We start from the raw sequence: 16,676 nt of genomic DNA on the forward strand, positions 1-16,676 counted from the left end.
ATGGTTCCTTGATAGTGCATGCTCAAGACATATGACCCGAGACAAGAGCCGGTTTATAGAGCTTAATGATAAAAATGGAGGAGTGGTAACCTTTGGTGACAACTCAAAAGGTTACATTGAAGGTATAAGTACTATAGGTAATACATCTTCCATACAAATAGAAAAAGTATTATATGTGAATGAGTTAAAGCATAATCTATTGAGTATTAGTCAATTATGCGATAAAGGATACAATGTCTTATTTGAATCAAATGGTTGTAAAGTCATTGACATTGCAACTAATCGGATTATGCTTATTGGTAATAGTATAAGAAACATATACATGATGCATCTAGATTCATTAAATATGACTAATTTATGCCTAGTTACCAAGGATGAACATGATAGTTGATTATGACATAAAAGACTAGGACACACTAGCATGACTGTTTTTCAAAGAATAATTCAAGGAAATTTAGTAAGAGGATTGCCAAAGCTAAAATTTGATAAAGATAAAATCTGTGATGCTTGAGCTAAAGGAAAATATAAAAGAGCCTCCTTTAAATCCATTAATGATATATCAACTAGTAGAGTATTACAATTGATCCATATAGATATTTTTGGGCCAATTAGGACTATTAGCTTGGGTGGAAAACAATATGGGTTTGTATTAGTTGATGACTATTCTAGATATGCTTGGGTTCTATTTTTAAGTACTGAAGCATTAGAACATTTTATCATTTTTTCAGAAGTAGTCCAAAATGAAAAAGGTTACTCCATTTCAAGTGTTAGGAGTGCTCATGGTATTGAATTTGAAAATCTTGGATTTACTGATTTTTGTAATTCAAATGGGATTAGCAATAATTTTTAAGCACCTAGAACCCCTCAACAAAATGAAGTTGTTGAGAGGAAAAATCGAACTTTAGAAGAAATGGCTAGAACCGTGCTTTGTGAAACAATTTGCCAAAATATTTATGGGCGGAAGCCACAAATACCACTTGTTATGTTATTAACCGAGTAATGATTAGGCCAATTTTAAAGAAAATTCCATATGAAATTTTCAAACATAAAAAGCCTAACATTAGTTATTTTCATCCTTTTGGATGCAAATGTTTTGTTTTAAACAACGGTAAAGACAATCTTGGCAAATTTGATGCTAAAAGTGATGAAGGAATTTTTCTGTGTTATTTCTTAAATTCTAAAGCTTATCGGGTATTTAATAAATGAACTTTAGTGGTAGAAGAGTCTATTCATGTTATTTTCGATGATAATCCCCTTCCAAGGAAGGATTCTTGTGTTGATGATGACGTAGGTATTGTAAATACCCATCACGTTAGACATGACGTTGGAGAACCATCATCAAAAAAAGAAGTGAAGGATGAGGAAACTCAAGATGCCTTCAAGAATCTAACCATTGAAGAAAGGGAAATCACATACCCAAGAGAATTCAACTATGTCAAGGATGGTGAGATTTTAGGTGACCCATCCAAAGGGGTAACTACTCAATCTTCTCTTAGGAACGTATATAATTATGTTGCATTTATCTCATGCATAGAGGCTAAGAATATCGAAGAAGCATTAGATGATGAAAACTAGATTATGGCTATGCAAGAAGAGTTAAATCAATTTGAGAGAAGTAAAGTATGGACATTAGTTGAAAGGCCTAGTGATAAATCTAATGTAGGTACTAAATGAGTATTTAGGAATAAGCTTGATGAAAGTGGTAACATAGTGAGAAACTAGGCTAGAATTGTTGCTCAAGGCTATACTCAAGAAGGAATAGACTATAATGAAACATATGCTCCCGTAGATAGGATTGAAGCAATTAGAATGTTATTAGCATTTGCATGTTTCAATGAATTTAAATTGTATCAAATGGATGTTAAAAGTGCATTTTTAAATGGTTTTATAAAAAAGAAATGTATGTGGAACAACCTCCTGGTTTTGAAGATTCAAAATTTCCAAATAATGTTTTTAAGTTGACAAAAGCTTTATATGGTTTAAAATAAGCTCCTAGAGCTTGGTATGAAAAATTGTCAAATTTTTAATTGAAAAAGGTTTTTCAAAAGGGAATGTTGACACTATATTGTTTTTAAAGCGAAAAGGTAAAGATTTATTAGTATTTCAAATTTATGTTGATGATATAATATTTGATTATACTAATGATGCTCTTTGCCAAGAATTTTCTGAGCTAATGTAGAGTGAATTTGAGATGAGCGTGATGGGGAAGCTTTCATTTTTCTTGGGGCTCCAAATCAAGCAAAGAAACGATGACATCTTCATCGATCAAGCAAAGTACGTCAAGGATATGCTCAAGAAGTTTGGATTGAAAAATGTCAAACCCTAAGCCACTCCAATGAGCTCATCTATAAAGCATGAAAAAGATGAAGGAGGTAAATGTGTAGATGTTAAACTTTATAGGTCTATGATTGGATCTTTGCTTTATCTAACCACAAGTAGATCAGATATTATGTTTAGTGTTTGCTTATGTGCTAGATTTCAACATGCCCTAACGTATCACATCTACAAGCCATTAAGAGAATCTTTAGATACCTTAAGGGCACTCCTAGTTTAGGACTTTGGTATCCTAGAGACTCTAGCTTTAGCTTGTATGCCTTCTCTGATGCGGATTTTGGAGGATCCAAAATAGATAGGAAAAGCACCTCCGATACTTTTCAATTCCTAAGAAATATATTGATTTATTTGTTTTCAAAGAAACAAAATAGTGTAGCATTATCTACCACTGAAGCAGAATACATTTCAGCGGGTAGTTATTGCACACAAGTTTTATGGATGAAACAACAACTTTTAGACTATGGAATTGAAGTTGGTACCATACCTATCAAGTGTGATAATACTAGTGCTATTTGTCTCACTAAAAATCCCATCCAACACTCTAGAACTAATCACATTGAAATTAGATTTCATTAGAGATCATGTCACTAAAGGAGATGTAGTTCTAGAATTTGTAGATACTTTGCACCAAATAGATGATATTTTTACAAAACCTTTAGATAAAAAAAATTTTGGACACTTAGGAGAGAATTAGGTTTAACCAACCTACCTTGACTTAGTGTTTAAAATAAATTTAGCACTTTTAATTAGCAAATGAATAAAGCTTATAAAAATAACATTTTTGAATGCATTCTATGCTAATAGTTAGGGGAGTTTATTATCTTTAGTGAAAATTAATAATATGTTCAAATAAAATTTTAAGGGTAGATTTTATTGATTGAACTTAGTTAATTTTCTAATTATGAGTTGCCAATACCACTAGAGCTGATTAATTTAGCATTCTAAGTGTATAAAAGCATATTTTTGACAATTTTGTGCAATAGGTATCGATACCCTGGTACTTATACATGTATCGATACACTTTGAATGTGTATCGATGCCCGTCACGGGGGTATCGATACCCCCTATCAGGTTTATACTTTAAATCCCTTAAATTTCATATTACCAAAACCCCAAAACCTAAAACACTCCCACTGGCTGCTCTCTCTTCTCAGCCAACTCTCCATTTACTCAAAATCAACAAATTTAAGTCTCATTTCACTCGTTTTTCAACTCCTAATCCTATTAGCATCATCAAATCGGTGCAAACAACAAAAAAATCCACTCAATCTTCAAATTTCAAGGTAATATTTTCTAAAATACTATTTTATTGATTTCTGAACATCTGACTAGTTTTTAGCTAGTTCTAGTTCAAAATAGATATCGGGCATTTGTTAGATTATAGTTTAGAACTAGAATCTACAACTAATTTCATCAAAAACACAAGATTTGTCATTTCTTTTTAAATTTTTGAAAAAAAAAATTGTTTTTAAATTGTTGTTTTTGATTTAATTATGTTATTTTGAAAACTATATAATGATTTTCAAACTTAAATTTTCAAAAAGTTTTCAAAATTGTCCATTAGGTTATTTTCAGAGAACCTTGAAATATTGAGGACTCATATTGAGTTTTGGGATTGATATTATTGCATACATGTGTTTTTAAATTGCATGTATCCTTATCCCATTCCAATTTAAAATCATGTCTAAACGCCCTAGGTCATCGTCTAGTCGATCAAACCAACCACCAAACCGACCTCCTATTCCACCTCCAAATCCTAACCCAAATGAACCCTAGATGACAATTAGAAACTCGTGTTTTAGCGAACCTGGCCGTAGAGATATTTACACTAGGTTTGAACATCTATTCGAGTCTTATAGCATCCAGGAATAACGTATCCCTTCTCTTCAAGCCATGATTGATATGAAATTTAAATATCTTCCTACTCTTCAGTCTTGGAAATTTGATAAAACTATTTCAGCTTGAACCTGTCGTTTATCACCAACTCGTCCGCATTTTTTTATTCCAATACGGTTTGGGTCCAAAACGACTCTCAAAATGCCACCGTTAGTATTCGGTCTTATCTCCTAGGCCAATATATTCACATTGACTCCGACTCAATCGCTAACTTCTTTGGTCTAGATAACAGCGGTTTAGATAATGAAAGAGAAATTATGGCTACTCCTTATAAAACCAAGGCTAGTGCGAGTACGTTGTCAGATCACCATGATCATTTTCTTTAATTGGTCATCTCTTGGTGGTTTAGACCATCTGGAGGCAAATACTCCACTCTTAGAGCTTTAGATTTATGGTGGATACATTGTATCCAACATAATAGGAAAATAAACCTGCCATAAATAATTTATGCTGAACTAGTTGAAACTGTAAATAATGTCCCTTCTAAACACATAAAAACCTTAGTTTACGGTTGTCTTCTTAGTAATATGTTTATCAAAGAAAAGCTTAGGGTACAACTTGATGTTTCCATCCCTCTTAAAAACCAAAATCAATCTAAAATCTTTGCATAAATCGAGATGGAGCGAGGGTAAAGATCAATGGTTTCGTTCAACCCTAAAAACACCGGGTGCTAGCTCTTCACGAGCTGCTCCGGTACCGACACCGGCTGTTGATGATCCAGAACTTGAAGATCTTCTTCGAGATGTCGATGATCCCGTTAATCTAGCCGAGAATGAGCCGGTCCAGCAAGAGAGTCAGATGCCTCCATATTTTCGATCGTTCATGGAGACATTTGGCATGAGGTTTGTATCCATAGAGTCCCACTTAACTAATATGGGGCTCAACAATTGGAGAACCAACGGGAGATACGAGCTTACCGCGAAGCAATGGATCATCGATTCAATGCTATGGACGAAAGGCTCAATGCACTTACACTCGATATGGATGCTATACAAGCACATTTTCCTCCTCCCGATCCACCGATGGATGACTAAACCTTTTCTTGCTTGTTTTTATAGGTTGAATGTTGAACTTAAACATTGTTAAAACATTTTGATTTGTTGGGATAATTAAACTTGAATGTTTTATATGTTTGGATTTATTTGTTTGGTTTGTTTGAATGATTATTGGTTATTTGCACTTAAATTGAATTTTCAATAATTTTGCATCATTTACATATTAGATATCAAATGACCAATTCCCAATTTACATATGGTTTATGAATATTGATTATGGACTAATGGCTAACAATTCTCTTGACTTTGATCTTAGCATCTACTGTTATATCTATATAAATCAATTGGTTATTTTCCTTAAAAATTTGTTTAAAAATTTTCTTAGAGTCATCTTAATTTAACAAAAAGGTGGAGAATAATATAGTAAGGGGGAGTAATTTTTCAAAAATGATTTCAAAAATGATTTTCAAAAAAAATCTTAAAATTACTAAAATATTTTGTTTCAATTATTACTAAAAAGAGTCTTCTTGACTTTGAAAACATTTTGATGTTTTGATATAACAAATTAAGTGTTAATGAATTTTAAAGATTGAATTTTAAGATTTTATATTCAATTCAAAATTATATATTTGATTCAATTATTCTAATATCAAAAATATTACTCCAAGTTTTCAAATGTCAATTTTACTTCTTACTTAAGTGTAAAATTGTGTTTTCAATCTTAAATTACTTTTGAAATAATTTTTACAAAGTATTTCGAACCTTAATCGAGCCAAAAATGAGTTTTAAGTAGGGGTGTACCGATACACTCTTTGAATGTACTGATACCCCTGAATTTCGAATGTAATAAGGGTACCGATACATAGCCAAATGTACCGATACCCCTTATGTTAAATTTGGCTTCGAGAAACATCGAATTCCATAGGTGTACCGATACCCCTGGGAAATGAGTTTAAGTAGGGGTGTACCGATACACTCTTTGAAGTACTGATACCCCTGAATTTCGAATGTAATAAGGGTACCGATACATAGCCAAATGTACCGATACCCCTTATGTTAAATTTGGCTTCGAGAAACATCGAATTCCATAGGTGTACCGATACCCCTGGGAGGTACCGATAACCCTGGTCATATAACGGTCGAAATATTTGAATTTTTCACGTGAGGTACCGATACCCTTTGAAGGTGTACTGATACCCCTACGCTCCCAACAAATTTTTTAAATGGAAAACATACAACAACGGCTCTACTGACTTCACCAATGATCCACAACGTTCAAAATTGATCCAAGGTGTATTTAAACAAGTTCTGAAGCCTATGATCAATAAGAATTGAGAAAGAATCAAGAGAGAAAGCATCAAACCTCAAGTTTGAGAAATTCAAGCCTATTTTCATTCAATATTCATTTTGCTTTCAAGAACACAATTTGTGCTCATTTGTATTTATCTTTAAGTGTTCTTTCCTCATTCTAGAATTGTGCAAACAATCTACCTTGTGAGGTTTTTTTGTAATGTTTAAGAATTTGTAATTTTCTCTTTGGGAGAGAGTGTTCTCAAGAATTTGGGGTATAATTCTTGAAGGAGTTGTAAGGTTACTCTTTGTCCTCAAAAGAAAGACAAATTAGTGAATTTGTGGAAAAACCTTAGTATGGATAGGCAAGGTAATGGACGTAGATTTTGTTTGAGAAAGTCGAACCACTCTAAATCATTGTGCAAATATTTTCAATTTTCTGTCAAAGCTTCCGCCAAAATTTTTATTTCCAATTCACCCCCTCTTGACTATTTCGTCGATCGATTAAATCAACAAATTTGTTCGGATTTTTCTCTGATTTCATGGTTTTCCAGTTTCAGGGGCTGGAAATCTCGGCCGGTTCTCAAACCCTGTTGGTGCATGGCCTCGACGCATGCTGCTTGACCTCCCTATGTGGTGCCCTTGATATTTTAGGGTTTACTAAACCTTAACCCAGTGTTGGGTCAGGCAGATGGGGTTATTGGGCTGAGTCAGGCCTACCCCCAACCGAGCTTGATTGCTGGGTCATATATGCTTGCTCGGTTGGGCCTCATACCCTTGCTTGGAGTTGGATTAGACTTGGACCTCAAATAAATAAATAAATAAATAATGTAAATATAATTATAATAAATATATATACAACAAAATATATAACTATAATATAAATATATACACTTTATTATATAATATATAACATATATAATATATATAAATATATATTGTAATTATAATGGTAATATTTAATATATAAAAATCTAATATAAACTATATACTATATAAATATTGTATAATAATACATACTATATAAATATTATACTATATATAATACCATATCATATAATATATACTATAGAAAATAATGTATAATATATAATATGATATAAAAAGAAACTCGGATGAAAATGAGTCTATAAAAGGAAAAAAATAATTTAAAGGAACAAATTTAGAATGTTGAATTAAAAGGAAAACAAACTAAATGTGAATGAATTTTAAAAGGAATCCAAAACAAATTAACATAATAAATAACTAAAATGAAAAAAATAATCAAAACAAATTAAGGAAAGATAACAAATCAAGACCATTAAGCAAATTAAAAGGGAAAAATCAATTTAAAAACTAATTTTTTTTATAGAAACAAACGAGTAAACGAAGGGAAAAAAAGATGGTTAAAAAATTAAATCAAAATGAAAAGTCTAAAATATAAAAAATAAACATTAATTAAGGAAAAAAAGATTGAGACAAATTTTTTGAAAAATAGTGGAAGGATTGTTTAAAGAATTATTGACTACCCATGAAAATGTAGATCCTCTAGGGAATCCGGATTGGGTCCTTAGATCATTCAATTAAAATTAAGAAGAAGAAAAAATTGTTCATAAAAAAGATATAAACGAAAGTTAATCATTTTAATAAAAGAAAAAAAATATAAAATGAATATAATCCTCCAACAAGTTTTATTGGAGAGCCTTGAGGTGAATTAGATCTAAGCAAGATCTTCACCTTTTGTTCACCGACCTCCTCTCTCAGTGGGTTTTCAAAATAAAAAATCTAAACAATCATCAACAACTCAAAGTGTTACAATGCAAGCAAAAAGAACACGAGAATTTGTTTTTTAAAAATCACTTTTTTTCTTTTTCTGTCTGGTCTTTTTACAAGATTTCCCCTCAATTTTCACCATTTTTGTCTCATGTTTTTTTGTCTCATTTATGTTTTTTCTCTTCCCTTTTCCTCTCCTCTTTTTATGTCTTTTAAAGTGTTGGAAAAAGCCTATATTTATAGCTGAGCCTCCTTACATCCAATGGTTCAGATTATTTACATCAATGACTAAGATGTGCCCAAATATTACAAGATCTTATTATTTAAGGAAATTACATCCAATATCATTTAATTACATCAATTAGCATATTTTTTCCATTCATAGGAGATCACACTAAATATGGCAAGATTTCTCTGGGATATTCTCTTATATGATAGTGTTTTTTTTCTTCATGGTCAGTGTGAACGGGCCCTCTTACATTTGAATAAATTTGGAGTTTGGACAAAAATGGGTATTACAAATGCCCCTATTTTTTCATTACCGTGTAACGTGAATAGATTAAAGATAAAAAATGACCAATTTTTGTCCGATTTATGTAGCTTTGCTCCTTGGAGTTTTCACTTTTGTTTTACCATTAGTTTATATGCTCTTCCACTTTTTTGCATCTTTAAGAATGAGTGGGATTTTTTTGAGTCTATCCCAAGGGCTCTTAACATCTTTTACATCTTTGAATAGGTGGTTTTGAAAATATTCATTTGGTTTGTCTTGGTCCCAAAGTAGTTGAATCTGCAAAAGTCAACATAACCATGGGTTAACGTGCTTGTGAATTTTTTAAGTTGATAAAGATGATTGGTTCCTCTACTCAAAGAGATGAAGTTGAGGTTGACTTATCCTTCGCGAATTAATTCAATTTTTGGATGACTCCCTTTTGTGGGTTAAGAAGAATCTTGCATGTCCTTTGATTCCAATATGCTTCATTGTGAACTTGAATTTGACTTCGAAACTTTGACTGGAAGATGACTCCTTGACGTTGAGTTAATCAAAATTAAAGTTAGTTCTTAATTGGATTTTGAACCCAATATCCTCCTTCATGGAGTTGAAATGGACTTTGAAAATCTGCAAAATTGTACACATGCGTGTAATGTTATGAACACGATGCTCTTAGACATGCCTAAAATGTAGAAAATTAGCTCCTTGTTGCAAGTTGAGCTAAGTTATGGATGATTCCTCCATTGCAAGTTAAGTCATGTAAAAAAAATTCTCGAGTGAGGTAGACTTTTTCAAGATAAAAAATCTTAAGCGAGATAAAATTTCATTTTGACAGAAACTATCTTAAGCGAGATAAAAATTTTCAAGAGAAATATCTCGAGCGAGGTGAAATTTTGTTTTGAGAGAAACTGTCTTGAGTGAGACAAGTTTTTAAGGGAAAATATATCAAGAGTGATAATTTTTTTTTAGTGAGACACAAATTTTTAAGGGAAATATCTCAAGTGAAATGAAAATTTGTTTTGAGAGAAACTGTCTCGAGTGAGACGAAAAAAATTTCAAGGGAAAATATCTCAAGTGAGATGTAATTTTAATTCGAGTGAAATTGTCTCAAGTGAGACAGAAAAATTTCAAAGGAAAATATCTCAAGTGAGATGAAATTTTGTTTCGAGTGAAACTTTCTCGAGTGAGACAAAATTTTTCAAGGGAATTATCTCAATAGAGATGAAATTTTGTTTCAAGAGAAACTGTATCGAGTGAGACAAAATTTTTCAAAGGAAAACCGTCTTGAGTGAGATAAAATTTTTGTTTCAAGGAGATTGTCATAAGTAAGACAAAATTTTTTTTTGAGGAAAACTATCTCAAGTGAGATAAAATTTTTGTTTTTAGGGAAAAGTGAAATGATCTTATGGAGGACAAAGATTTTTTAATTTTTTTTAAAGATATCCTCAAGAGAAAGAAAAATGATCTTAAGAAAGTTGAGATTCTTTGAAAATTTAAAGGTGTCCTTAGGAAAGGAAAACAGTCTTGAGGAAGACAACTTTTTGGAAAAAAAATTTAATGAAACCTCAAGAGATTGAAAATGATTTTAAGAAAGACAAATTTGAAAGTATTCTCATGGGAGAAAAGTGATCTTAATAAACAAAAATTATGAGAATATCCTTATGAGAAGAACAAAATGAATAATGAATGTTTGATGCTAATATGTCATTGATGTGAGAGCATGCTTTCATGAATGATAATGATGGAGAGGTGTGTGGGACCTATTCATTCTCGAATTCTTCAATCGTCCTCACTATTTCACTCGATTATGTCATCATAATTCTTGGCTTGTAAAAATTTGTTCTTCATGCCCCAATAAACTCTTGTCATAATGTTTCTTCTTTTTACGTCAACATTGATCATTAGCTTCCATGTCTTATATACATTTCTCAATTTTCAAGATACATTCCCCATATAGATTATCTTATTCAAAAATATATATATTTTTTAAAAATGCGAAATTTTTGTTTTGAAGAAAATAAATTATGCCCCTTGTTTTAGGCCACAATTGAAGGAAATTGTAATGTATGAGTTCATTAAATATCAAAAGAATCAAATGTTCTTTTAATATTTCAAAGTTATAATTCTTTGAAAAGTGTTAAGACTAATGGTAAAGGTTGATTTGGGAAAGGTTTAGATCGATTTCATTTTTCAAGGGATTTACCAGCTCCATGCATTCACATAGACCTTTGAGATGCCACTTGTCCTTCGATGAACCCAAACAAATTGCTAGTGATTGTTATGGGTGCATTCATACTATAGTGCTAGACATTTTAGAGAGTGTTCATATTTCAGTTCTTTGAAATATTTTTTTTGTTCAAGATTCGTAGACTCCATTAGCATAGACAATGCAAAAATATTGATAAAAAATAAAATTCTTGAGTGCTTTTGTGTAGTTGACTATAATAGATGTTTCGTAACTCCTTTAGTCCACCTTCCATCGAAACTCATTCTCAATTCAAAATTTCAGGCCTTACCGCCTTTCTTAAAATATATTTCATTAAATTTGATGTTCTTTTCCTTTATTTGATTTTATTGGGCGATTTATCTCGACACAAAATGACTAGTGTCATGATCTGAATGTAATCATATTCATAAAGTTATGGCTATTGACATGACCTATTACTTTAGTGGAATACCCTTAATTTAAGGATTCAAGTGTCAAAAAGTCTTCGAGTTGACAACTCGAATGAAACTCACTTCATAAAGCTCGAACATTAGCTCCATAGATGCTTCAAACATTACCTCCGAAGATTAACAACTTACTACTTTAAGCGGAGTTCCCCCATCAATATTTAAATTAGGTTGCATTAATATCACATTATTTCCCTGAGTTTTTCGATTTCTAGATTTTTTAAGCTCATCAAGAAGGATATATTATAGCCTAAATGTCGTGGAAAGTCAGGAAATTTATATTTAGAGCTCAATTTCTAAGAAACTATCCTAAGCTCAATTTATCTATTCCACCATTCAAACTATGTAGATTATGAATCATCATCGAATATCCTAAATAAAACTATAGTCTAAGTGGTCTAGTAATAACACGTATGTCGAATACCCATCTTACTTGTTTGGATGAAGACTTGTGCTTCACTTGTAACTTGTATCGGAAGAAGACATCCTTTGTGCCTAAAAAGGCTGGAGTGTAACCTTAGATTCTTTTGAGAAAGGTTAATATTGAGAATATCAAGTGTTTTTTTTTGCATAACATCAAGGGATTTTTTGTTGGGTAAAAGATCGAAGGGATCAATTTTTAGGAGGGGTGTATTCATGTTACTTGTCGAAGGTTTATAGGCCAGATTCTTAAAAGAGACTTTAATTAAATTGATATTTAAAGAACTCAAAAATGAAAAATTTGCTCATTGTTCATAACGTCAAGAGATTTTTAATTAAAAGAAAACAAAAAAAAAACAAAAACAAGTTCGAACAAGTTAAAATTTTAGTGCATCATTTGAAATTCATTAGAATTTCTTATTATTATTTGAATATCCATGCTCTTGAATTGACTAAATTATGGACCTTGAGTTTTAGTTCCCCACAATTCTCAATAGCATGCCTTGAAATCCCCACATGGTAGCTGCATATATCATTGAGATCATAGCCTTCAGGATATGGGGGCTCTTATGGTTTGGATTGAACATGAGTAAGAAGATTCTTCTCAAAAAGTGTTGGGAGTAACTCTTCGTATGCCATGGGAATTGTACTAATGTGAGTCTTTTCTAGAACAGGTTTATGAGGTTCGATCGAACGATTCATCTTGGAACCACTTCAATCGATTGTACATCCCCTGTTAAGTTTAGGCCATATATAAAATGTCTTCACACACACACACACACATATATATACATATACATGATACATAAATTAAAATTCAAAATGCAAGATGCAAAGGTGAGGTGTTGATCCCAAAAGTGTCTTTCATAATAAATAACCTTCATTCAGACAAAAGTGTTATTACAATGAGACGAAAAACATTTTTAGAGGTAAACTTCGGATAAATCTTCTAAACTCTGGACAACTGACTAGTGTTTATTTTGTGTTTAAATACTCATTGATTGTTCATTATTATTACTGATTTAGGAATTTTTACATGATATATGTGCATAACAATGACTTCTGAAAAATTAGCTTAAAAGACGAAATTCGTTAGTTTTTTATTTTTCCAGAATCATGGGCGACATAGTGGGCATGAAACCGAGCATGAAAGCTCTGTCATGTAATCCAGTCAACATCTTCTAGAAGATCTAGTCAGTATTTTCATGGAAGCAGAAGACTCATCAACATATTTGATTTTTTAAATTAGGATTTATCTTTATTTTTAGTATTTAATTTCTAGAATTATCTTTTATGATTTTAATGTAATTTTAGGGTTTTCATATACTATAAATACCCCATCGGGGTAAGCCTGAAATGTATCATCTCTCATCAATCGAATCCTTTTGTTCTTCTTTAGTTTTACAACAAAGTTATTTTTCTTTTATTTTCATTTTTTTATTTTCTTTAAAGTTTTCTTTTCAATGCTAAGTATGAATTATGTCATGCTTAGCTAATTTTCTTTCAAATCTAAGGTTAAAGCGATGACTCAATTCCAACGTGATAATTGAAAAAGCACTTAAACAACTATGAATATCTCTCTCAGTTTCTTTGAGCTTATTTTCAAAATAAAAATGATTTTAAAACCAAATATTAACGTCGGTCAGAATGTTTTTATGGTTAATGTGTGGGAGGAATGAACGACTTATTGAAAGCACATTCGACTTCCTGGAACAAACTTAGCAAAATTGTTTGCAAAGAGGAAATTGAGATCGGAATCAGTTATTATTGAAACGAAATAACATGGGTCAGTCTTTTACGAACTTAAACGTTTTTTGATCTATGACATTGTTGTTGATTAACTCAATTTTCCAAAATTGATACCAAAGGTTGCACTTGGGTATTCGGTTTATAAACCATAGTCACAAGGATTGGTCATTGTAGATAAGTAACCGGCGTGAATCACGAAGTACATAACAATTTTCAATGATCCTAGAAAACTGAGTCAAAGCAAAAGCCTAAGGCTTACTTATACCATATTGAATTTATTTCTTTTCAATCTTCTTTATAGTCTCTTATTTTCTTACTTTTATTTTATATCACTCTTTTTCATCCATAAATCTCCACCTTAAAATTATTGAACTTGTTTCTTAGCTCATAGATTATAACAAGCATAAATCAGGAAGTTTTCGTAGTCCTTGTTGGATTGACTTTTACTTCTCTTTTACTATGTTTAATATCCTTTATTTATTATTCGAGAAGAATGAATTATTTTGACGCGAAAATGACGAGTGTTAACAACTTCAAGTAAGTTGACTATTCTTCTCGCTTTGCTGGTTACTGGTTGGATACTCTGTCTCACTACCCTAGATTCTTTTACCAAATCATACAAAAGACTAGTCGTCTTTGTTCTAAGAATTCTTGGATAACTGTATCTCTTTCACTTTTTGTTGGGCTTTTTCCGTTGAAATTGCCACTTCATCATAGGAGACTGTCTGGATCTTGCTTGCTTTAAAATTCCAAATATGTTGTCAAATCCTCCTTGTTGAAGGTGAAACATATGTATCTTGGGTTTAGAACTTAACTAAGGTTCAGATTAAAGCCTCATCTACTTTGATATTGAACATGTGTGCGATGGGGCCACAACGCTGATAAAACTTCTCTTTTTTTTCTCATGCTTCTACTTTCCCCACATGCTTCGCAACTCTTGGACATCATTCTTCATGAGAAAAAACTAATTAACATAGTCGTCTTACAATCTGTCTATTTTCTTTTTGAGTCTTCTTAGAACAAAACCGTGCCTCCACATTTTTAACCTCTTGCATTATAACCCCTTTGTCTATTAATGAAAACTATTTGGAGTTAACAAGAACTTCGTATATCAACAACTCTATGAAATTATGTGGATGATAACTGATAAAAGGAAAAGGAAAAAATAAAAGAAAATAAGTTAGTATGATGAATCAAAGAAGACATTACAATAGTTCATACCTCGCATGATATCTACCTCATATACTTTCGTTCCTACCTGGTCATGGTTTTTAATCCCGCATGTTTTTTGTCATAATAATGCCTAACTACATGTGTTTCTAGTTCGCATGCTTTAAACAAAAAAATAAAGATAGGAAATAAAGCAACAATATCCTAGGGTTCACATGTGGTTTTGGGGTAGGCTTTAATCTCGCGTTGCAACAAGGTTTGGTTCTACAAAAGGGACCCGAGTTCTCCTTGTCAGTGTCTTACTGGGCTTGATAGACCCTCGACCTAAACCTATCACTTGCTTATACGGACTAAGTTAAACTCGAGAGGATAAATTCTCTTATGCCTATGTGATGAATAAATTCCTACGAAGAAGAATATATATGAACCCGAAGGCTAATTGTTAAGCTCATACGGAGAATAAATTCCCACGAAGCATCACTTTCACCCCAACTTAAACAGGTTTGGAGCTCAGGTATAGAGCTTAAGATGTGTGCCTTTTCAAAAGCTGAAATTAATAGAAAATAATTAGTCCAGCTATTTATTTGAGAAAAAAATATAATGAAAGGTAAATAAATGGATCAAACATAAATTAAAATTAAGATGTGTGCCTTTTCAAAAGCTGAAATTAATAGAAAATAATTAGTCCAGCTATTTATTTGAGAAAAAAATATAATGAAAGGTAAATAAATGGATCAAACATAAATTAAAACATAAACTTAAAAAGTTTTCCAAAGAAGAAAACCGACAATCAATTTTTGGCCTGACTCTCTTATGTCCTCAGTGGAGTCACCAAGTTGTCGCAACAGTCCTTTGGGCGGTCCTAAGTCCACGTCCCTGCTTGGAATATGTGATGATCACCTATCTTTGTGAATTAAGTAGATCAGATACCTACAACTTACTCATTTATCGGGTTGTCTTACTAGAAATTTGTCGGATTCGGAAGTTGATTACAAACAAGGAAGGATGATCATCCTTGAATTGCCTTTTTGGTACAACACGATTACCAATTGTCTTAATTACGAAAATTGAAATTTAAGCCAAAATTTAAAGAATGATCTGAATTACTTACATTTGAAAGTTGGTTATTACAAGATAAAAAAAAGTAAGGATTTTTAAGAATAAAAAAATAACAATAACTAAGATCTAATCATTATACAGATGTGTTGCGAGTACCAATATAAATAATAATGCAATTCTTCCAAATAAATTAGTAAAATAATAAGGAAAATAAAATTTAAAAGCTATGTGAAATAAATATAAAACATTTAATAAATAAATATATATACATCTTAACTACAAAGGGAAACAAATAATTTAAAGGAACAAATCTAAAATGTTGAATTAAAAGGAAAAAAAATTAGATGAGAATGAATGTTTAAAGGAATTCAAAACAAATTAAACATAATAAATAATTAAAATGGGATAAATAAATCAAAACAAATTAATAAAAAGATAACAAATCACGACCATTAAGTAAATTAAAAGGGAGTAATTAATTTAAAAATTAAAGTTTTTTTAAGAAACAAATGAGTAAGAGAAGGAAGGCGTTTTTACCAAAAAAAAAAATCACCCAAATATTATAATATTACCTGTCAGTCATCGTTTCTCCAAATTTTATCGATCTAGCACCCTTTATAATAAGACACGTTACATGAAACACACCTTTGCCTAGGTGGTCAGAAGGCATGTTCCCTGAAGCGCGCCGTCCATGGAAAATGTTGACATGTCACCACGTGGGAATGCGCATTTCAAGGGGTCACCTTTCACGGTTTGTTTACCACATCAGATTCCCTAAAAGCATTTTAAAAAATATGATTTATAAAAGTTGAAAAATAAAACTATAGAGTCTAACATCGTAATTTAAT

Source organism: Hibiscus syriacus, unplaced genomic scaffold (genome assembly GCF_006381635.1).
Source record: "Hibiscus syriacus cultivar Baekdansim isolate YM2019G1 unplaced genomic scaffold, ASM638163v2 tig00111996_pilon, whole genome shotgun sequence".
In the NCBI taxonomy this organism is placed as follows: Eukaryota; Viridiplantae; Streptophyta; class Magnoliopsida; order Malvales; family Malvaceae; genus Hibiscus; species Hibiscus syriacus.